We start from the raw sequence: 25536 nt of genomic DNA, 5'->3' as shown, positions 1-25536 counted from the left end.
TGCCCCTAACATCCTGAGCTCACTATCTCGTAAAAAGGCTTCTAGCTATCAGTTCATTTCAGTGGCTCAGTCGTGTCCGACTCTTTGTGACACCATAAATCGCAGCACGCCAGGCCTCCCTGTCCATCACCAACTCCCGGAGTTCACTCAGACTCACGTCCATCGAGTCGGTGATGCCATCCAGCCATCTCATCCTCTGTCGTCCCCTTTTCCTCCTGCCCCCAATCCCTCCCAGCATCACAGTCTTTTCCAATGAGTTAACTCTTCGCATGAGGTGGCCAAAGTACTGGAGTTTCAGCTTTAACATCATTCCTTCCAAAGAACACCCAGGACTGATCTCCTTTAGAATGGACTGGTTGGATCTCCTTGCAGTCCAAGGGACTCTCAAGAGTCTTCTCCAACACCACAGTTCAAAAGCATCAATTCTTCAGCACTCAGCTTTCTTCACAGTCCAACTCTCACATCCATACATGACCACAGGAAAAACCATAGCCTTGACTAGACGGACCTTTGTTGGCAAAGTAATGTCTCTGCTTTTCAATATGCTATCTAGGTTGGTCATAACTTTCCTTTCAAGGAGTAAGCGTCTTTTAATTTCATGGTTGCAATCACCATCTGCAGTGATTTGGGAGCCCCAAAAAATAAAGTCTGACACTGTTTCCACTGTTTCCCCATCTATTTCCCATGAAGTGATGGGACTGGATGCCATGATCTTCGTTTTCTGAATGTTGAGCTTTAAGCCAACTTTACTCTAAAAACTCCTAACTTCTTTAAGTTATAGTAAAATATGCTAACTTACCAACATTCCTTAAATATTTAACTTCTAACTGTTTTAATTATTTCTAAGCCCTAAATTCAGTAATCTCCTTTGCCATAAACATTCTCCTCACAAATAGGTTTCAGATAGCAATCCCTCCCATGGCCTCAAGCTACAGCCTATGTGCTCATCCTGGAACACTCTTTTGTAAAAGTCCTTGAACAAATGTCAATGATGAACTTTATGAATTATTTTCTGAGCACAGCTGCAGAAGTCTTTGTGCCTTCTCATGCTCCTCTCAAGAACAATAAGCACCTTAATATTCCTTTTCAGTCAAGTCAGCTGAGGAGAGGAAAAGGTAAGTCAAAATTACAAGGCCTAACTCCTTAATCCCAGGTCTGTGCCTGTGGAATGAGGAGAGGTGGCTGGGGGCTGTGCCTCCATTTTCTCAGTAATGCCTAACGTGGCTCCCTACATCTCCCGCTTTTTTATTTTTTAGAGAATAGGTATGAAACTCAGTAGATAGAGCAGAAACACTTTGGCTGAGTATTCTCACCTGGGGCACGGGGCCATTGCACACATCAGAACTAACAGGCATAGGCACATGGCCGCATTAATCATTATTGTAGAAAAGGATCCATGGGAAAGATACCCCTCCAGATTTTCAAAGAGGGAATTAGAAAGCCATTGAGAGGAAAAGTCAGACTCCGCCTGCTTCATATTCTGAATATCCTGATGTAACTTAGAAATATCAATACTAAAATCTGAATGATTCCAGACGCCTAAAATATGATTCCTAATGTGTTTCCAAGAGTGCACGGACTCATTCACGTATAGAGAGGTAATGCATATCTATTTAAATTCTGCATGGCACCTTAAAGACAATTCAATTTTTAAATTTGTAATTTCTTGTCCCATAAGCAGAACTGCTTCTTCTAAAGCATTGACCTTATTTTCTATTTTCTTATCTGTAATTTCTTGCATAGTAAGAGCTACGGAGACATTTTTGGATAGCTGATTGACAAATGAGGTCGTATGCACTTCTTTTGACAGGGCAACAGTAGAAACTGTAACTGATGAAATTATGGCAATCAAGGCAGTTATTCCCACAACCAGAGCTGCAATGAATCTCTTAGGTTGAGAAATTAAGCCATTAAGTTCATATAAAACTTTCAATGGATAATCATCAAACCATTGTCCCTCTAATTTTACAGGAACCATCAACTATGTTGGTTGCTTTACAATCATCACAGCCTTATAATTATTATAATCATTCCCATCAACACAATTTGATATAAAACAATTCACACATATAACATTGTAAACAGTTTCTCCTTCAGAAACTTCCAAATCACTCTGATTTCTGGCCACCAAAAAGGCATAGGGAGAATGCATGCAGGCCCATACAATATATCTTTTTTCATTTAAGGGTCTATGTAAAGTCACAGGGGCCATAGCAGCCAATGCTCTCCATAATTCAGGCTGCGTGGGACCTGTTCCACTGAAACTCAGTTAAGGAGGAACCCATCCATTAGCATGCCACCTAGTAATTACTAAAGGTATAGGGAGAAATGAATTATTCCATGTGGATCTATAAGGTTCTACATAAATCAAGCCCCATCGTTGATTCAAAAGATAGGGGCACCCCCCATTCGGTCAGAAAATGTCTGGTGGCAGCAATGGGAATAAATAACTTTATGGCATACATGCATTCTTTCCAAAGAGGAAAGCCAGAAATTCTGCTTATGCTTTCCCAGGATGTAGTCCTTGTTCATCAGAGTCCGAAGTGGGGAGTACATAGCTCGGATAGTCCTTTAAGTGAGGGGCTGCCTTTTTTAAGGCATCAAATAGTCTTTCTTATGCCCCGGCATCAGCAGCTGTAAAGACCAAAAGTCTCTCTTGCCATCACTTCTCAGAGAATCAGTAAGCATGCCTTTCAAGGAAGTGCTAATTCATCCATTCAAAACCAGAGCTGATCCTTGTAAAGAGGAAGGTATGGCAAAGCAAATAGGTGGATAAATGGACATGCCTGAAAAACTGAAGGGAGTGCTGACCACTGTTTTAACATTATTAGGATAGATGGAAGCCCCACCCAAAAGAAGAGTATCATTAACAAAAACATGATGAATGGGCTCATTCATCCAATCAACAGGCTGGAAAGAAGCTGGATTAAGCAAATAGGCCCAAAGAACTTTTTTCTGCACTGGAGGGCCTCAGCTGATAAGCCAACACAGCAAGCATAGCCACAAACATTACCATAGGAGTGGCCTCATATCTCCCCCTTTCTATTAATTCTTCAGCCCACTGAGCGAGATGTTTTAGCTGGCCCCAAGTTGGTACCGTGTTGGAGGTGGTTGCTTAAGTACAATGACGGCGACAAGGTGGGGCAGAATATGGTTGAACTCGATCAGCATGTCTCTCCTGAAGTGCCAGGTGCCTGAAGCGATGTACTAGCAGTGAAGCCTCAGGCGAAGGGTCACTCGCCCTTTGGTGTTTCCTTGGCTCCCTCAGGTCTGGACTCGATGAGCTTCTGGTCTCACCATCTTTTTTCCGTCCCAGACTCCAGGACTTCAGGGATTTTAGTAACCTCAGGGGTCCAAACAGGAGAAGTGGAATCCTGTGGAAACACACAAGCATACCCTCTCCCACAAGTTAGCAATATATCTGGCCCTTTCCACTCTCCTGTAAGGAGGTCTTTTCACTTAACCAGAGGCCAAGTCATAGCCCCTTCAGGAGTCGAGTGTCTCTTCACTGCAGTCTGCCCCTGTGTGTCCATGTTTAAATGATTAATTACAAACAAAGCATGGTATAAAACATGATATGGAGAGGAATACTTAAATTCTCCCTGTCTTAATTTAGCTATCTGACTTTTTAAAGTCCGGTGTGTCCTTTTTACTATGGCTTGGCCTTGGGGATTATAAGGTATTCCTGTTGAATGTACTATGGAAAATTGTTGACAAAATCTCTTAAAAGCAGCAGAAATATAAGCTGGGGCATTATCTGTTTTTATCTGTTCAGGGAGTCCTATTTGGAAAAAGCATTGAAATAAGTGCTGAATTATATCTCTTGTTGCTTCACCTGATCTAGCAAAGGCTATAATAACATGAGAAAAGGTATCTACAGTAACATGCACAAAGGACAGTTTTCCAAGGGCCGGGATACGAGTTACGTCCATTTGCCAGAGAGCATTAGGCCTAAGGCCTCGGGGATTTACTCCTAATGGTGGAGATGGATTAAATGTTGGGCAATTTGGACATAACTTAATTATTTGTCTAGCTGCTTCCCTAGGGATATGAAATTCATACCTTAAACCAGCTGCATTTTGATGATGAATTTCGTGAGAATTTTTGGCCTTGTCAATCTTTTCATGTAAGTTTAAAGCAATTACTTTAGTTAATGCATCTGCCAAAGCATTCACTTCATGCAAAAGGCCAGGCAAGCTGGAATGGGCTCTAATATGTCCCACAAAATATTTCTTATCTCTATGCTTAATCTCCTTCTGTAAATCAAATAACAAGGAGAAGATGGTAGTTTTATTTTCCGGAATATTAGCAGTCTCAGTATGAGGAAATAACCCTACAATATATTGGGAGTCAGTCAGAAGATTGAAGGTGTGGTCTCTTAAATGTTGAAAAGCCCAAATAACCACCCTCAACTCAGCTCTCTGGGCCAATGTCTCTTCAGTTACCTGAACATGGGATTTTCCATCAATAATTGTGACTGCTTTACCATTAGAGGAACCATCTGTGAAAACTAAAATTGCCCCTTCCAAAGGTTGAATAGAAAATTTCTTCAGAAAAAATACTGGATGTGTTTTCAAAAATGCAATAGGGGGGCTTGAGGGCAAATGAAACAAAATTTGACCCCTGAAATCTATCAGGGCAACTTTCCAATCATCACTATTTTGTAAAAGAAATTGCAGTTGATCCTTATTGAATGGAATCACTATATTTGCTACTTCTTTTCCAAAAAGTTCCACAGTTCTTTTTCTACCTTTTAAATTAACTGGGCCTCCTTGCTACAAGCATCCTGTAGATGTATGCTCTGTGGTGAGAATAATTAAATCCCATTCTCTGGTAATATTAATCCTAATCAACTGATCATTTAAAGCCTCATCCACTTTATTTTTTTAAAATATAAATTTATTTATTTTAATTGGAGGTTAATTACTTTACAATATTGTATTGGTTTTGCCATACATCAACATGACAAGAGCCGACTCTGCCTCACTAGTCAACTTTCTCTTAGAACTGGGATTAGGATTGCTTTTTAAGCAATAAAACATAGGCTTTAAATCTGCAGTAGATCCCGTTGCCATTTACGTTATTATTTTGGATTCGAATTTATACACCATTTTTGTGTTTCCTGTCTAGAGAATATCCTTTAGTATTTGTTGGAGAGCTGGTTTGGTGGTGCTGAATTCTCTCAGCTTTTGCTTGTCTGTAAAGCTTTTGATTTCTCCTTCATATTTGAATGAGATCCTTGCTGGGTACAGTAATCTGGGCTGTAGGTAATTTTCTTTCACCACTTTAAGTATATCTTGCCATTCCCTCCTGGCTTGAAGAGTTTCTATTGAAAGATCAGCTGTTATCCTTATGGGAATTCCCTTGTGTGTTATTTGTTGTTTTTTTCCCTTGCTGCTTTTAATATTTGTTCTTTGTGTTGGATCTTTGTTAATTTAATTAATATGTGTCTTGGGGTGTTTCGCCTTGGGTTTATCCTGTTTGGGACTCTCTGGGTTTCTTGGACTTGAGTGAATATTTCCCTCCCCATTTTAGGGAAGTTTTCAACTATTATCTCCTCAAGTATTTTCTCATGGCCTTTCTTTTTGTCTTCTTCTTCTGGGACTCCTATGATTCGAATGTTGTGGCGTTTAATATTGTCCTGGAGGTCTCTGAGATTGTCCTCATTTCTTTTAATTCATTTTTCTTTTTTCCTCTCTGATTCATTTATTTCTACCATTCTATCTTCTAATTCACTAATCCTATCTTCTGCCTCTGTTATTCTACAATTTGTTGCTTCCAGAGTGTTTTTGATCTCATTTATTGCATTACTCATTATATATTGACTCTTTTTTTATTTCTTCTAGGTCCTTGTTAAGCCTTTCTTGCATCTTCTCAATCCTTGACCCCTACATATGTTGTCTACAAGAGACCCACCTCAAAACAGGGGACACATACAGACTGAAAGTGAAGGGCTGGAAAAAGATTTTCCATGAAAATAGGGACCAAAAGAAAGCAGGAGTAGCAATACTCATATCAGATAAAATAGACTTTAAAACAAAGGCTGTGAAAAGAGACAAAGAAGGTCACTACATAATAATCAAAGGATCAATCCAAGAAGAAGATATAACAATTATAAATGTATATGCACTCAACATAGGAGCACTGCAATATGTAAGACAAATGCTAACAAGTATGAAAGGAGAAATTAACAATAACACAATAATAGTGGGAGACTTTAATACCCCACTCACACCTATGGATAGATCAACTAAATGGAAAACTAACAAGGAAACACAAACTTTAAACAATACAATAGACCAGTTAGACCTAATTGATATCTATAGGACATTTCATCCCAAAACAATGAATTTCATCTTTTTCTCAAGCGCACACAGAGCCTTCTCCAGGATAGATCACATTATGGACCATAAATCTAGCCTTGGTAAAATCAAAAAAATTGAAATCATTCCAAGCATCTTTTCTGACCACAATGCAGTAAGATTAGATCTCAATTACAGGAGAAAAACTGTTAAAAATTCCAACATATGGAGGCTGAACAACACGCTGCTGAATAACCAACAAATCACAGAAGAAATAAAAAAAGAAATCAAAATTTGCATAGAAACGAATGAAAATGAAAACACAACAACCCAAAACCTGTGGGACACTGTAAAAGCAGTGCTAAGGGGAAAGTTCATAGCAATACAGGCATACCTCAAGAAACAAGAAAAAAGTCAAATAAATAACCTAATTCAACACCTAAAGCAACTAGAAAAGGAATAAATGAAGAACCCCAGGGTTAGTAGAAGGAAAGAAAACTTAAAAATTAGGGCAGAAATAAATGCAAAAGAAACAAAGGAGACCATAGCAAAAATCAACAAAACAAAAAGCTGGTTCTTTGAAAGGATAAATAAAATTGACAAACCATTAGCCAGACTCATCAAGAAACAAAGGGAGAAAAATCAAGTCAATAAAATTAGAAATGAAAATGGAGAGATCACAACAGACAACACAGAAATACAAAGGATCATAAGAGAGTACTATCAACAATTATATGCCAATAAAATGGACAACGTGGAAGAAATGGACAAATTCTTAGAAAAGGACAACTTTTCAAAACTGGACCAGGAAGAAATAGAAAATCTTAACAGACCCATCACAAGCACAGAAATTGAAACTGTAATCAGAAATCTTCCAGCAAATAAAAGCCCAGGTCCAGACGGCTTCATAGCTGAATTCTACCAAAAATGTAGAGAAGAGCTAACACCTATTCTGCTCAAACTCTCCCAGAAAATTGCAGAGGATGGTAAACTTCCAAACTCATTCTATGAGGCCACCATCACCCTAATACCAAAACCTGACAAAGATCCCACAAAAAAAGAAAACTACAGGCCAATATCACTGATGAACATAGATGCAAAAATCCTTAACAAAATTCTAGCAATCAGAATCCAACAACACATTAAAAAGATCATACACCATGACCAAGTGGGCTTTATCCCAGGGATGCAAGGATTCTTCAATATCTGCAAATCAATCAATGTAATACACCACATCAACAAATTGAAAAATAAAAACCATATGATTATCTCAATAGACGCAGAGAAAGCCTTTGACAAAATTCAACATCCATTTATGATAAAAACTCTCCAGAAAGCAGGAATAGAAGGAACATGCCTCAACATAATAAAAGCTATATATGACAAACCCACAGCAAACATTATCCTCAATGGTGAAAAATTGAAAGCATTTCCTCTAAAGTCAGGAACAAGACAAGGGTGCCCACTTTCACCATTACTCTTCAACATAGTTTTGGAAGTTTTGGCCACAGCAATCAGAGCAGAGAAAGAAATAAAAGGAATCCAAATGGGAAAAGAAGAAGTAAAACTCTCACTGTTTGCAGATGACATGATCCTCTACATAGAAAACTCTAAAGACTCCCCCAGAAAATTACTAGAACTAATCAATGAATATAGTAAAGTTGCAGGATATAAAATCAACACACAGAAAATCCGTGCATTCCTATACACTAATAATGAGAAAATAGAAAGAGAAATTAAGGAAACAATAGCATTCATATATTGCAACGAAAAAAATAAAATACTTAGGAATATATCTACTTAAAGAAACTAAAGACCTATATCTAGAAAACTGTAAAACACTGGTGAAAGAAATCAAAGAGGGCACTAATAGATGGAGAAACATGCCATGTTCATCGATTTGAAGAATCAATATAGTGAAAATGAGTATACTACCCAAAGCAATTTATAGATTCAATGCAATCCTTATCAAGCTACCAACGGTATTCTTCACAGAGCTAGAACAAATAATTTCACAATTTGTATGGAAATACAAAAAACCTCGAATAGCCAAAGCAATCTTGAGAAAGAGGAATGGAACTGGAGGAATCAACTTACCTGACTTCAGGCTCTACTACAAAGCCACAGTCATCAAGACAGTGTGGTACTGGCACAAAGACAGAAATATAGATCAATGGAACAAAATAGAAAGTCCAGAGATAAATCCACGCACATACGGACACCTTATCTTTGACAAAGGAGGCAAGAATATACAATGGATTAAAGAGAATCTCTTTAACAAGTGGTGCTGGGAAAACTGGTCAACCACTTGTAAAAGAATGAAACTAGAACACTTTCTAACACCATACAAAAAATTAAACTCAAAATGGATTAAAGATCTAAATGTAAGACCAGAAACTATAAAACTCCTAGAGGAGAACATAGGCAAAACACTCTCCAACATACATCACAGCAGGATCCTCTATGACTCACCTCCAAGAATATTGGAAATAAAAGCAAAAATAAACAAATGGGACCTAATTAAACTTAAAACCTCCTGCACAACAAAGGAAATTATAAGCAAGGTGAAAAGACAGCCTTCAGAATGGGAGAAAATAATAGCAAGGGAAGCAACTGACAAACAACTAATCTCAAAAATATACAAGCAACTCCTGCAGCTCAATTCCAGAAAAATAAATGACCCAATCAAAAAATGGACCAAAGAACTAAATAGACATTTCTCCAAAGAAGACATACAGATGGCTAACAAACACATGAAAAGATGCTCAACATCACTCATTATCAGAGAAATGCAAGTCAAAACCACCATGAGGTACCATTTCACACCAGTCAGAATGGCTGCGATCCAAAAGTCTACAAGTAATAAATGCTGGAGAGGGTGTGGAGAAAAGGTAACCCTCTTACACTGTTGGTGGGAATGCAAATTAGTACAGCTACTATGGAGAACAGTGTGGAGATTCCTTAAAAAACTGGAAATAGACCTGCCTTATGATCCAGCAATCCCACTGCTGGGCATACACACTGAGGAAACCAGAAGGGAAAGAGACACGTGTACCCCAATGTTCATCACAGCACTGTTTATAATAGCCAGGACATGGAAGCAACCTAGATGTCCATCAGCAGATGAATGGATAAGAAAGCTATGGTACATATACACAATGGAGTATTACTCAGCCATTAAAAAGAATACATTTGAATCAGTTCTAATGAGGTGGATGAAACTGGAGCCTATTATACAGAGTGAAGTAAGCCAGAAAGAAAAACACCAATACAGTATACCAACACATTTATATGGAATTTAGAAAGATGGTAACAATAACCCTGTATACAAGACAGCAAAAGAGACACTGATGTATAGAACAGTCTTATGGACTCTGTGAGAGAGGGAGAGGGTGGGAAGATTTGGGAAAATGGCATTGAAACATGTGAAATATCATGTATGAAACGAGTCACCAGTCCAGGTTCGATGCACGATACTGGATGCTTGGGGCTGGTGCACTGGGACGACCCAGAGGGATGGTATGGGGAGGAAGAAGGGAGGAGGGTTCAGGATGGGGAACACATGTATACCTGTGGTGGATTCATTTTGATATATGGCAAAACCAATAAAATATTGTAAAGTTTAAAAAAATAAAATTAATTAAAAAAAATCTGCAGTAGTCAGTTTTAAATGTGGGCGTATCCAATTAATATCCCCTAATAATTTCTGGAAATCATTTGAAGTTAGTAAACGATTTCTCCACAGCTGCAAAGGGGCATGACTCACCGTATGGGTATTTAATACCCTCCCTAAATAAGAAAATGGAGGATTTACTTGTATCTTATCTGGAGCTATCTTTAAACCCCAGTTTTCCAAGGCCTCAATCAACTCAGATAAAATTTGTTGCAACAAGGCTCTGTCCTTATGAGCTGCCAAAATATCATCCGTATAATGTATCAAATGTAGATCTTTATACTTTCCTTTAACATTTTGCACAGCTTGGTCTACAAATTTCTGACACAATGTGGGACAATTTTTCATTCCCTGAGGCAAAACCTTCCATTGAATCCTTCTATAGGGCTGTTTAAAATTAGCTGAAGGGAGATTAAAAGCAAACCATTTATAATCCTGATCAGCCAGGGGATTGGTAAAGCAACAATCCTGTATATCTATACGTATCATGTTATACTGAAAAGGCACAGCCACTGGGGAAGGGAGACCTGGCTGGAGGGCCCCTATGTCTTCCATAGTTGTGTTTATAGCTCTCAAATCTTGTAACAGTCTCCATTTTCCTGATTTTTTCTTAATAACAAAAATAGGAGTATTCCAGGGGCTATTAGAAGGTTCTATATGTTGTTCCATAACTAAATCCTCAGCTGCCTGTAACCTTTCAGCTGTTAAAGGCGATTGCTCTACCCTTACTGGATCATCAGATTTCCAGGTAATAGGTTTGGCCGCAAGAGCAACAGCCTCTAGGATAAATTTGAATATCCCAGACCTTCTCTGTTCTTGTTAGGAACCATCTCTAATGGTGAAACAATTCTCTGCTGATCTTTACCAAGCCCCTTATCAGGATTATACCTCATTTGCAGCATTTGATTAGTAACCTTTTCATCTGGGCTATATAAAAGCATTCCCATCTTAGATAATATATCTCTCCCCCATAAAGAAAAAGGTACTGAAGGAACCACATATGGACAAAAAGTGCCTAGTGTCCCCTTCTAATCTGACCATGTCAAAATTTGTGAGCTCTTAGCAACCGAAGGCACTGACCCTACTCCTACCAAGCCGGCACTGGTCAAGCATGTCAGCCAGGATGAGAGACAGTCTTTTCCAGCAACGCAAGAGACGTCTGCTCCAGTATCTAACAACCCTGACATTTTATTTCCTTGAGTTAAAAGATCTTTTAAAGGCCTAGAAGCTGTAATTTCCTGCACTCAAAAAGCTATATCACTAGATCCAAATCCTCTGGGGCCCTTCGCTTGAGAAGTCAAGGTTTTTCCTGTCTGATAATAAGGTAAAAGCAAAAGCTGTGCTATTCTTTGACCTTTATTAATTTGAAGTTTTAGTAGGTGGCGAGATCAAAAGTTTAATTTCCCCAGTATAATCAGAATCTACTACACCAGGCACCACCGAAATTCCTTGAAGGGAAAGCAAGCTGCGCCCCAGCACAAGTTCTACAATGCCCTTAGGTAGGGGACCAGCCACTCCCATTGGAATCAGAGTAACCCGCATGTCAGGGGTTAATATTGTTGTGGTGGTGGAACTGAGGTCCAGTCCTACGCTACCTGGGGTTGCTCTGAGGAGTTCTGCAATACAGCTGTCCCTATTGTTGTCTGGGGCCGGGGCTTCCCCTGCTGCCCGTTTCCCTGAAACTGAGAAAAATTACCTCCCTGTACTTGGGGGGTGAGCGTAGTCCCATCCTTATGAAATTTAGATCTGCAGTCTTTGGCCTAATGATACCTTTACTGGAATCGGGGGCAAAGTGCCTTTGGGGGGTTGGTATTAGTCTGTGTTGTCACGGCTTGTTGTCCCTGCTTGGCAGGACATTGCTGGCAAAAATGCCCCATTTGGCCACAAGAGAAACATTTTTTATTTGTAGAATCCTTTCCATTAGGATTAATCTTTTTTTTTTTTTTTTTAGCCTGAGTGAGGCCCCCTGAGGGGGTTTTCTCCAAGGAGCAGGCTCTGTATATTGTGCATATATCTGCTTTAAAAGCTCCTTTGTTTAAAACAAAACAAAACAAAACTCTTTATCTTTCTCAGCCTTAGGCAATGCTCTAGGAGGCTTTGGAGGCAAAGTGGGGAACTCCTGGGCCCTGGGAGGCACAAGCGGAGGTGGCGGCGATTGCCTTAAATCAGAAAGTGGTGGATGAATTTTTAAAGGTTTGCGTAGAGGGGGAGGGGGTTCGCCAGGGCAGCGGGCTGCAGCGTCCTGTAAGCTCGCTCCTTCCTCAGGAGGTAGAGCACAGTCTCCCTCCTTTTCTTTGTCAATGGCAGAAAACATGATCTGTGCAGAAGGTGGAGACCCACCACCATCCACCGCTATAGCCTCCCCCATAGGCTATCTAACAGCCTCATGACAGGGGTCCAGGACATTTCTAATCATATTTCACAGAGCAAAAGCATCTACAGGAACCTTTTCTGGCCCAAACAAAGTATAAAGCAAACGTAGAAATTTGGACAGTCTTCCTGTGCTAACTTTAACGCCTCTATGGGCTAACATATAAAGTAATATTGCAATAAACATTTGTCTATTCTTAGATGCAGAGAAACCCTTTCTTCTAGAGAATATTCTTATTCATTCTGTACCCTCCTCACCCTGCCTAAACTGCAGAGGGGTGCTGGCCACCCACAGGTACAATCCTAACCGTCCCGCATTACAATCTCAGATTACTTACTCTTCAGTGTCCCCTGTTCTGGGCGCCACTTGCTAGAGTCCAGTTCCAGCAGCCAGGGATTCAACCTGAAGAGATGAACGGTGTCGGTGATGAGGCAGCCTCTCAATTTTCTTTTGGACTGCCTGTTTATTTCAAGTTTAAGATTCTCTTTTATACTTGTACAAAAACATTAGGCCAGAGGTTTGACATTTTCAGTCCCCCCCCAACAGATTTATTATCTCCATAAATCATTGTTGCTCTTCAAACAGAATTCCTGCTTCAGTGATTCTCTCGGAATCAGCCTTATCATCTATTATCTACCTCCACTAATGTGTCCTATATTTAACTTGTGATTACATTGTAACTCATGCTACATTCCTCAGTTTACTACTTATCTTCCTAAATCCTGTTTGCCCCTGAGCTCACTATCTCTTAAAAAGGCTTCTAGAAGTAGTGTCTAAAAATTCCTAACTTCTATAAACTATAGTAAAATATGCTAACTTTACAACATTCCTTAAATCTTTAACTTCTAAGTATTTTAATTATCTCTAAGCCCTAAATTCAGTAAACTTCTTTGCCATAAACATTCTCCTCACAAATAGGCTTCAGATAGCAATCCCTCCCATGGCCTCAAGCTATGGCCTATGTGCTCATCCTGGAACACTCTTTTGTAAAAGTCCTTGAACAAATGTCAATGATGAACTTTATAAATTATTTCTGAGCACAGCTGCAGAAATCTTTGTGCCTTCTCATGCTCCTCTCAAGAACAATAAGCACCTTAATATTGCTTTTCAGTCAACTCAGCCGAGGAGAGGAAAAGACAAGTCAGAATTACAAGGCCTAACTGCTTATATCCTGGGTCCGAGCCTGTGGAATTAGGAGAGGGGGCTGGAGGCCGTGCCTCCATTTTGTAAGTAATGCCTAATGCGGCTCCCGACAGGTATTCCCATCTCTTTCAGAATTTTCCACAGTTTATTGTGATCCAAAGTCAAAGGCTTTGGCATAGTCAATAAAGCAGAAATATATGTTTTTCGGGAATTCTCATGCTTTTTCCATGATCCAGCGGATGGTGGCAATTTGATCTCTGGTTCCTCTGCCTTTTCTAAAACCAGCTTGAACATCTGGAAGTTCACAGTTCACATATTGCTGAAGCTTGGCCTGGAGAATTTTGAGCATTACTTTATTAGTGTGTGAGATGAGTGCAATTGTGCAAAGAATGCTCAAGAATACTTTGAGCATTCTTTGGCATTGTCTTTATTTGGGATTGTAATGAAAATTGACCTTTTTCAGTCCTGTGGCTACTGCTGAGTTTTCCAAATTTGCTGGCGTATTGAGTGCAGCACTTTCACAGCATCATCTTTCAGGATTTGAAATAGCTCAACTGGAATTCCATCACCTCCACTAGCTTTGTTCGTAGTGATGCTTTCTAAGGCCCACTTGAATTCACATTACAGGATGTCTCTAGGTGAGTGACCACACCATCGTGATTATCTTGGTCATGGAGATCTTTTTTTGTACAGTTCTACTGTGTATTCTTGCCACCTCTTCTTAATATCTTCTGCTTCTGTTAGGTCCATACCATTTCTGTCCTTTATCTAGCCCATCTTTGCATAAAATGTTCCCTTGGTATCTCTAATTTTCTTGAAGAGATCTCTAGTCTTTCCCATTCTGTTGTTTTCCTCTATTTCTTTGTATTGATCACTGGGGAAGGCTTTCTTATCTCTCCTTGTTATTCTTTGGAACTCTGCATTGAGATGCTTGTACTTTTCCTTTTCTCCTTTGCTTTTCACTTCTCTTCTTTTCACAGATATTTATCAGGCCTCCCCAGACAGACATTTTGCTTTTTGGCATTTCTTTTCCATGGGGATGGTCTTGATCCCTGTCTCCTGTACAATGTCACCAATGTCACCTTCCATAGTTCATCAGGAACTCTATCTCTCAGATCTAGTCCCTATAATCTATTTCTCAATTCCACTGTATAATCATAAGGAATTTGATTTAGGTCATACCTAAATGGTCTAGTGGTTTTCCATGCTTTCTTCATTTTAAGTCTGAATTTGGCAATAAGGAGCTCATTATCTGAGCCACCGTCAGCTCCTGGTCTTGTTTTTGCTGACTGTATAGAGCTTCTCCATCTTTGGCTGCAAAGAATATAATCAACCTGATCTCGGTGTTGACCATCTGGTGAGGTCCATGTGTAGAGTCTTCTCTTGTGTTGTCAGAAGAGGGTTTTGCTATGACCAGTGAGTTCTCTTGGCAAAACTCTATTAGCCTTTGTCCTGCTTCATTTTGTATTCCACGGCCAAATTTGCCTGTTACTCCAGGTGTTTCTTGACTTCCTACTTTTGCATTCCAGTCCTCTATAATGAGAAGGACATCTTTTTTGGGTGTTAGTTCTAAAAGGTCCTGTAGATCTTCATAGAACCGTTCAACTTCAGCTTCTTCAGCATTACTGGTTGAGGCATAGACGTGGATTACTGTGATATTGAATGGTTTGCCTTGGAAATGAACAGAGATCATTCTGTCTTTTTGAGATTGCATCCAAGTACTGCATTTCAGACTCTTTTGTTGACCGTGATGGCTACTCCATTTCTTCTAAGGGATCCCCGCCCACAGTAGTAGATATCATGGTCATCTGAGTTAAATTCACCCATTCCAGTCCATTTGAGTTTGCTGATTCCTAGAATGTTGACCTTTACTCTTGCCATCTCCTGTTTGACCACTTCCAATTTGTCTTGATTCATGGACCTAACATTCCAGGTTCCTATGCAATATTTCTCTTTACAACATTGGACTTTGCTTCTGTAACCAGTCAGATCCACAACTGGCTATTGTTTTTGCTTTGGCTCTGTCTTTTCATTCTTTTGGGAGTTATTTCTCCACTGATCTCCAGTAGCATATCGGACACCTACTGACCTGGGGAGTTCCTCTTTCAGAATCCTATCATTTTGCCTTTTCATACTGTGTGTGGGGTTCTCAAGGCAAGACTCTCAGAGTGACTGAGAGGAGCTACCCCATTTCTGAGGTCATGGGTGGCAGCCAAGAGGAGCAACCCCACGTCCAATGAGCTGTGGCTGCACGGGAGCAGGAGGACCGAGAGGAGCTACTCCACGTTCAAGGTCAGGAGGGGTGGCTGTCAGGAGGTAAGTAGCAGTGGCTGCACTTCGTTGGAGCAGCCATGAAGACATACCCCACGTCCAAGGTAAGAGAAACCCAAGTAAGACAGTAGGTGTTGCGAGAGGCATCAAAGGGCAGACACACAAACCATAATCACAGAAAACTAGTCAATCTAATTACACGGACCACAGCCTTGTCTAACTCAGTGAAACTAAGCCATGCCATCTGGGGCCACCCAAGATGGGCTGGTGATGGTGGAGAGGTCTGACAGAATGTGGTGCATGGAAAAGGGAATGACAAACGACTTTAATATTCTTGCCTTGAGAACCCCATGAACAGTATGAAAAGGCAAAATGATAGGATACTGAAAGAGGACTTACTCATTAGAGCACTGAAAATCATACCACAACCAGTGCAAAAGGCAGCTCAATGGCAAGCCACTACTACTTGAGTTTTTTTTTTTTTTCTTCATATAGTGTGAGTCTCTTCCCATGAAATATTTAATCTCTCAAACCTGATGTCTTTTCCTTAGGTTTTAAAGATAAGGGCACAATAAAGGAGAGAAATGGTATGGACCTAAAAGAAGCAGAAGTTATTAAGAAGAGGTGATAAGAATACACAGAAGAACTATACAAAAATAATCTTAATGTCCCACATAACAACGATGGTGTGATCACTCACCTAGAGCCAGACATCCTGGAATGCAAAGACATGTGGGCATAAGAAAGCATCACTATGAACAAAGCTAATGGAGGTGATGGGATTCCAGTTGAGCTATTTCAAATCCGAAAAGATGATGCTGTGAAAGTGCTGCACTCAGTATGCCAGGAAATATGGAAAACTCAGCAGTAGCCACAGGACAGGAAATGATCAGTTTTATTGCAATCCCGATGAAAGGCAATGCCAAAGAACATTGAAATAGCTAGTCTTCAAAAGAATATGAACTGAGAACTTCCGGATAGTCACACTGAGTTTAACAAAGAGGAACAAGAGATCAAATTGGAAACATCCATTGTATCATAGAAAAAGCAAGAAAGTACCAGAAATGCATCTACTTCTGTTACATTGACTACACCAAAGCCTTTGTGTGGATCACAACAAACTGTCAAACATTCTTAAAGAGATGGGGATACCAGATCACCTTACCTGTCTCCTGAGAAATCTGTGTGTGTGTCAAGAAGCAATAGTTAGAACTGGACATGGGACAGCAGACTGGTTCTAAACTGGAAAAGGAGTTCAACAAGGCTGTATATGACAACAAGACAGCATATGAAAAAGCAGAGACATTACTTTGTTGACAAAGATCCGTCTAGTCATAGCTATGGTTTTTCCAGTAGTCATATATGGATGTGAGAGTTGGACAGTAAAGAAAGCTGAGCACTGAAGAAATGATGCTTTTGAACTGGGGAGATGGAGGAGACTCTTGACAGCTTCTTGGAGTTCAAGGAGATGAAACCAGTCCATCCTAAAGGAAGTCAGTCCTGAACATACACTGGAAGGACTGATGTTGGAGCTTCAGCTCCAATATTTTGGCCACCTGATGTGAAAAACTGACTCACTGGAAAAGACCCAAATGCCAGGAAAGTTTGATTGCAGGAGGCCAAGATGACGACAGAGGATGAGTAGGTTGGATTACATCACCAATTCGATGTACAGGAGTTTGAGGAAGCTCTGGGAGTTGGGAATGGACAGTGAAGCCATGAGAGAGTTCAGGCAACTTTCCTAAGATCAAACAGCTCAGATGTGGAAGCACAGAGAGGTCACACAACTTGCCCAAGATCAAACAGCTCATATGTAGACCCATAGGGAGGTGAGGCAACTTATCTAAGTTCACACAGCCTATAAGTGGAAGCACAGAGATGTTACAAAAGTGGCTTAAGATCACACACCTCAGATGTGGAACCACAGAGAGACCATGCAACTTGCCTAGACCACACAGCTCATAAGAGGAAGCACAGAGAAATCAGGCAACATGCCGACTATCACATAGGTTTGAAGTTGAAGCACAGAGAGTTTACGCAGCTTTTCTAAGATCACACAGTTCAGAAGGGGAACCATAGAGAGTTTAGGCAACTAACCTAAGGTCACAAAGCACGAAGTGGAAGCATGGAGAGGTTAGCCAACTTGTACAATATCTAACAGCTGATAAGTGGAAGCACGGAGTTGTTAGGCCACTTGCTAACGTTACAGATACAAATATGAAAGCACAAGAAGTTAGGAAACTTGCCTAAGACAACAGAGCTGAGAAGTGGAAGCACAGGGAGTTCAGGCAATTTGCCTAAGAAGACACAGTTCCTAAGTGGAAGCACAGAGAGGTCAGGCAACTTGCCTAAGATCAGCTCTTAAGTGGAAGCACAGAGTGTTCAAGCAAACTGAGGATGATCACAGGGTTCTGAAAGGCAGACACAGAGAGGATGGGCAACTTGCCTAGGGTAACACAGCTCAGATATGGAAGCAAAGAGCTGTTAGGCAACATGCCTAAGGTCACACAGCCCAGAAGTTGAAGCACAGAGAGTTGATGCAACTTCTGTAAGATCAAACAGCTCAGATGTTGAAGAACAAAGAGGTCAGGCAACATGCCTAAGATGACATAGCTCATAAGGGGAAGCACAGAAAAGACAGGCAACATGCCTAAGAACATATAGTTCATAAGTGGATGCAAGGAAATGTCTGTCAGGCATCTTGCCTGAGATCATACACCTCAGAAGTAGAAACACTGAGAGATTAGCCAACTTATGTAAGATCAAACAGCTGCAAAGTGGAGTGGAAGCACCTAGAGGTTAAGCAAATTTCTATGGTCACATAGCTCAGATATGGATACACAAGAACTTTCAAGTTTCCCCAAGACAACTAGCACAGAAGTGGAAGCATAGGGAGGTTAGGCAACTTGCCTAGGGTCACAGAGCTCATATATGGAAGCACAGAGAACTTATCTCTAGATCACATAGCTCAGCTGTGGAGGCACAGAGAGGTCAGGCAACTTGCCTAAGATCACAGAGCTCAGAAGTGGAAGCACAGAGAGGTTAGGCTACTGTCCTAAGATCACACAGCTCAAATGTGGAAGCACAGAGAGTTCAGGCAACTTCTCGACGATCAAACTGCTTAGAAGACGAAACCACAGAGGTCTCAGGTAACTTGCTAATATAACACAGATCACAAGTGGAAGCACAGAGAGGTTAGTCAAATTGCCTAAGATCACACAGCTGACATGTGGAAGCACAGAGGTAGGGAACTGCCATAAGATCACACAGCTCAGATGTGGAGACACAGAGATGCCAGGCAAATTACCTAAGATCACACAGCTCCAAAGTGAAAGCACAGAGAGATCATGCAACTTGCCTGAGACCACACAGATTAAAAGTGGAAGAACAGAGAATTCATGCAACTTTCCTAAGATCAACAGTTCAAAATTGTAAGCACAGAGAAGTCAGGCAACTTGAATAAATTCACACAGCCCTCAAGGGTAAGCAAACAGAGATTAGGCAACATACCTAGGTTAATAGAGGTCAGATATGGAAGCACAGAGAGGTTAGCCAACTTGGTTAAGATCACATGGCTCTGATGTGGAAGCACAAAGAGGTCAGGCAACTTGCCTAAGATAAAAAAGCTCTGATATGGAAGCACATAGGGGTGAGGCTACTGTCCTAAGATCACACAGCTCAAAGGTGGAAGCACAGAGAGTTCAGGCAACTTCCCTAAGATCAAAAAGCTCAGAACTGGAAGACAGAGAGGTTAGCAAACTTGCCTAAAAGCACGTGGCTGAGACAGGGAAGACAGAGAGGGTAGACAACTAGTAAGGTCACACAGCTCTGATGTGGAAGCACAGAGAGTTCATACAACTACCCTAAGATCAAACTGCTCAGAAGAGGAAGCAACAGAGGCCAGGCAACTTGCTAAGATAATACAGATCACAAGTGAAACCACAGAGAGGTCAGCCAAATTGCCTAAGATCGCAAAGCTTAGATGATGAAGCATAGAGAGGTAGGGAACTTTAAGATCACACAGCTCAGAAGTGTAAGCACAGAGAGGTCGGGCGACTTCCATAAAATCAAACAGTTCAGAAGTAGAAGCACAGAGAGGTCAGACAACTTGCCTAAAATCACAAGCTCGGATATGGAAGCACAGAGACTTCATGCAACTTTTGTAACATCATGCAGCTCTTTTGTGGAAGAACAGAGAGGTCAGGCAACATGCTTAAGATCACACAGCTCAAACATGGAAGCACAGAGAGGTCAGGCAAGTTGCCTAATATAATGCAGCTCATAAAGGGATGCACAGAGAGGTCAGACAACTTGCCTGTGGTCACACAGGTTAGATGTGGAAGCACAGAGATGTCAGGAAACTTTCCTAAGACCACAAAGCTAAGAAATGCAAGCACAGAGAGGTCAGGCAACATGCCTAAAATGACACAGCACACAAGGGGACGCACAGAGAGGTAAGAAACTTGCATAAGATCAAAAAGTTCAGAAGTGGAATCACAGAGAAGTGAGGCAACATGCCTAAGAACACACAGTTCAGAAGTGGAAGAAAGGAGATGTCAGGCAACTTGCCTAAGATCATACACCTCAGAAGTGGAGCCACAGAGAGGTTAGTCAATTTATGGAAGATCAAACAGCTGAGAAGTGGCATCACACAAAGGTTAGACAACTTGTCTAAGATCACACAGCTCAGATACAGAAGCACAAGAATTTAGGAAACTTGCTTAAGATAACACAGGTGAGTTGTGGAAGCACAGAGAGTTCTGGCAACTTCCCTGAGATCCAGAAGCTCAGAAGTGGAAGCTCAGAGAGTTCAGGAAACTTGAATGAGATCACACAGCTCAAAAGGGGAACCACAGAGAGGTGAGGCAACTTGCATAGGATCATATAGCTCAGATATGGAAGCAGAGAGAGGTCAGGCAACTTACCTAAGACCACATAGCTCATAAGTGGAGGAACAGAGAAGTCGGGCAGCTTCCCAAAAATCACGTAGCTCATAAGTGGAAGCACAGAGAAATTGGGAAACTTGCCTAAGATCACCCAGCTCAGATGTGGAAGCACAGAGAAGTCAGGCAAAGTGCCTATGATTTCACTGCTCAGATGTGGAAGTGGAAGCACTGAGAAGTCTGGCAACTTGGCTCAGATCACAAAGCTCAGAAGTGGAGGTACAGATAACTTAGGGAACTTGCCTAAAATCACACAGCTCATAAGTGGAAGACCTTGCATAAAATCAAACAACTGAAAAGTGGAAGCACCGAGCATTTAGGCAACTTGATAATGTCACACAGCTCAGATATGGAAGCATAGAGAAGTTAAAAAACTTTCCTAAGACAACACAGGTCAGAAAGAGAAGCAGAGGTTAGTAAACTTCCCTAAGATCAAATAGCTCAGAAGTGGAAGCACTGAGTGGTCAGGCAATTTGAATGAGATCACACAACTTAGAATTGGAATCATAGAGAGGTCAGGCAACTTGCTTAAGAATACACAGCTCATGTGGAAGCAAATAGAGATTAGGAAACTTGTGTAACATCACACAGCTCAGAAGTAGAAGCATAGAGAGGTCAGGCAACTTACCTAAGATCACATAGCTCATAAGTTTAGCACAGAGGTCAGGCAACTTGATGAAGAACACAGCTCATAAGTGGAAGCACAGAGAGATCAAGCGACTTACCTAAGTTCACACAGTTCAGAAGTGGAAACAGGGAGGTTAGCAAACTTGCCTAAGATGACACAGCGAAGATGCGGAAGCACAGAGAGTTTAGGCAACTTGCCTAAGTTCACACAGCTCAGATATGTAAGAATGGCACGTACAGGCAACTTGGCTAAGATCACAGAGCTCAGAAGTGAAAGAACAGAGAGGACAGGCAACATGCCTAAGATCACACAGCTGAGCTATGGAAGCACAGACAGGTTAGGCTACTTGCCTCCGATGGGATAGGTGCAGTCTCAAAAATGACAAAAAGATCTCTCTTTGTTTCCAAGGTAAATAATTCAATATCACAGTACTCCAAGTCTGTACCCCAACGACTAACGCCAAAGAAGCTGAAGTTGAACAGTTCTATGATGGGCTACAAGACCTTCTAGAACTAACATGATGAGGATTGACCTCTTGCAGTCCTATGGCCACTGCTGGCTCTTCCAGATTTGCTGACATATTGCATGCAGCACCATGATAGCATAATCCTTTTGGAAATTGCATAGTTCCACTGGAATTTTATTGCATCCTCTAGCTTTATTAACAGTAGTATTTCCTAAGCCCTCTTGACTTCCCACTCCAGAATGTCTGGCCCTGGATGACGGACCACACCCTTATATAATCTGGTTCATTAGGGTCTTTTTCATACAGTTCTTCCATGTGTATTTCCCATCTCTTCTTGATCTCTTCAGAATCTAGTAGGTCTCTACTGTTGCTGTTCTTTATTGTGCTCATCTATGGCCAAAATTCTCTCTTGATATTTCCAATTTTCATGAAAAGATATCTATTCTTTCTCCTTCTGTAGTTTTCTTCTAGTTTTATGCACTGTTCATTGATGAAGGCCTTCTTGTCTCCTGATCCTCTTCTTTGGATTGGTGCCATTAGTTGGAGGTACCTTTCCCTTTCTCCCTTGGTTTTTGCTTCTCTTCTGTCTTCAGCTATTTGAAAGCCTCCTGAAATAACCCCTTTGCCTTCTTCCTTTTCTTTTTCTTTGGGATGACTTTGTTCACTGCCTCCTGTACAGTATTATGGATGTCCATCTGTAGTTCCTCAGGCATGCTGTTAACTAGGTCTAATCCCTTGAATCTATTTGTTACCTCCACTGCATATTCATAGGAGATTGGATTTCAGTCATACCTGGCTGTCCTGGTAGGTTTTCCCACTTTCTTTAGTTGAAGCCTGAATTTTGCTATGAGGAGCTGATGGGCAGAACCACAGTCAGATCCAGGTCTTGCTTTTTTCTGACTGCATACAGCGTCTCCATCTTTGGCTACAAAGAATGTAATCAATTTGATTTCAGTATTGCCCACTTGGTGATGTCTGTATGTAAGCTCGTTTCTTGTGTTGTTTCGAATGGGTATTGGCTATGATGAGAGCATTTTCTTGGCAGAATTCAGTTAGCCTTTGACCTGTTTCATTTTGTTCTCCAAGGCCAAACTTGACTGGTACTCCAGGTATCTCTTGACCTCCTACTTTGGCATACCAGTCCCCACTCATGAGTAGAATGATATCTGCTTTTGGTGTTAGTTCTAGGTCTTCTGGTTGATAGGACTCATCAGCTTCAGTTTCTTCAGCATCTGTGGTGGGGGCATGGATTTGAATTACTGTGCCGTTGAATGGCTTGCCTTGGAAATGACCCAGCATCATTCGGTTATTTTGGAGGTTGCACCCAAGTAGTGCATATAGGGAATTTGATGGCACCTCCATTTCTCCTATGGGATTCTTGCCCACAGTAGTTGTTATAATGGTCATCTGAATCAAATTCACCCATTCCTTTCCAGTTGAGTTCACTGTTACCCAGGATGCTGATGATTATTGTCATTGTTGTTAAGTGAGTACAAATATGAAGTGGACTAATAAGTTAATATGGATATGGCAAGTCCTACTGTAGCCACTAAGAAAATAAAAATTTATATATACCATTAAAGCAAACCAAATGCTACCTTGAAATCATTCATTTACAAATGAAGGTGATAAAGATAAAAAGGACCAAATATGAATTTTAGAAAAAAACAAAAAATAAAATGGCAGTCATAAATTTGATCATATTAATAATGATATAAAATATGAATGAATTGAACAATCTAATCAAAAAGCAAACATTTTGAGACTAGATAAAAAACAAAGGTCCAACTCTATGCTATCTATGGGAGACATAATTTAGAGTCCAAGATATAGATTTTAAGTGAAATGACTGAAAACTATATATCAGGCCAACATCAACCAGAGAGAGAATTGGCTGTACTGTACTAATGTTGACCAAAAATGATTTTTATTAAAAATTGTTACTAGGGATAAAGAAGGACATTTTATAGTGATAAACAGGCAACTCTATTAGGAAGACATACCAAGGTACCTAGAAAGACAACCCAAAAAATGCAAGAAGGAAAAAAACTGATAGAATTGAAGAGAGAAATAGACAATTCAACAGTAATTGCTAGACTTTACTAATCCAATTTCAATAATAGATAGAATGACCAGGCAGAAGATCAAACATGAAATAGAGAATTTGAATGATAATATAAATCAGCTGGACCTAATGGAAATCTGTAGCACAATTTATCCAATACAGGATATTCATTCTTTTTAAGAGTCCATGGAACATTATCCAGGACATGTCTTATGTCCTATATGCTAGAACATAAGACAAATCTAAATAAATATGAAAGGGTTCAAATCATATTAAGTATGCCCTCTGAATAAAGTGAAATTAGAAATCAAAACATTTTGAGAAACAGACAAATATGTGGAAGTTAAGCAACATATCCCTACATAAACAAAGGGTCAAACAAAGAATCACAAGAGAAAGTAGAAAATACAGTTGACACTTGAAAGGTCAATAAATTGACACAACTTTAGTGATATTGATTAAGGGAGGGAAAAGACTCAAATTACTAAAATTAGGAATAAAAAAGGAAAATTACTAACTTTAGAGAAATAAATATAATTGTAAAGGAATACCATGGTGCTAATTAGAAAATTTAGATCAAATGGAGAAACTGCTAGAAATATACAAATGACTGAAATTGACTCAAGAAGAAAATGAAAATCTGAGGAGCAAAGAGATAAAATTAGTAAATTTTAAACTTCTTCCAAACCCACCTCACAAAAGCCCCCCTACCCTACCTAGATCCAGATAGTCTCACTGCTGATTTCTTCCAAACATTTCATTTCAACAGATTTAAAGCATTTCAACTAAGTCATGCCAATTCTCCATACATGCATTCAAGATGTATTCACAGAAGTGGAAAGGAACATTTCCCAGCTCATTCTATGAGGAAGTATTACTCCAGTGCCAAAACTCAGTTCAGTTCAGTCACTCAGTCGTGTCCGACTCTTTGCGACCCCATGAATTGCAGCACGCCAGGCCTCCCTGTCCATCACCAACTCCTGGAGTTCACTCAAACTCATGTCCATCGAGTCGGTGATGCCATCCAGCCATCTCATCCTCTGTCGTCCCCTTCTCCTCCTGCCCCCAATCCCTCCCAGCATCAGAGTCTTTTCCAATGAGTCAACTCTGCATGAGGTGGCCAAAGTATTGGAGTTTCAGCTTTAGCATCAGTCCTTCCAAAGAACACCCAGGACTGATCTCCTTTAGAATGGACTGGTTGGATCTCCTTGCAGTCCAAGGGACTCTCAAGAATTTTCTCCAACACCACAGTTCATGTTCATTAGTCTTCTCTTGCAGAAATGTCCTGCCTCTTATTACATGTTTATTTTTCCACATATATTTTATAATTAACTTATTTCTCACACCTATCATATTAGTATTTTTCTTGAAATCTTATCATAATTATAGACTAATTTGGCAACAATTGATATCTATATAAAATCTTTTCATACTCCCAAAAGATATATGTTTCTATTTTGTCATGCATTGCATTGTGTTTTTTGTAGGATTTCAGAATTTTCTTCAAATATCTATTGCATATTTGTTCTTAAATATATTCTTAATATTTATCTGTAGCTATTATAAATGGTGTCTTCCCTTATAAATGTAATTGGTTGTTAGTGTAAAGGAACACTGTTTTATATATTATTATTTTTATCTAGCCATTTAACTTAATTCCCTTAAAATACAGCT

At 40.2% G+C, this 25536-nt stretch overlaps 2 pseudogenes; both read right to left on the bottom strand.

Annotated features, from left to right (window-relative positions):
• Window positions 1–3115: 3115 nt before the first annotated feature.
• On the bottom strand, window positions 3116–20755 carry LOC123465368 (annotated as a pseudogene).
• Window positions 20756–20927: 172 nt separating this feature from the next.
• On the bottom strand, window positions 20928–23809 carry LOC123465390 (annotated as a pseudogene).
• Window positions 23810–25536: the final 1727 nt, after the last annotated feature.

The sequence above is a fragment of the Bubalus bubalis genome, chromosome X (genome assembly GCF_019923935.1).
Source record: "Bubalus bubalis isolate 160015118507 breed Murrah chromosome X, NDDB_SH_1, whole genome shotgun sequence".
Taxonomy (NCBI): domain Eukaryota; kingdom Metazoa; phylum Chordata; class Mammalia; order Artiodactyla; family Bovidae; genus Bubalus; species Bubalus bubalis.
Note: the sequence above shows the minus strand (reverse complement) of the source record. Positions and strands in the feature narration are given on the sequence as shown.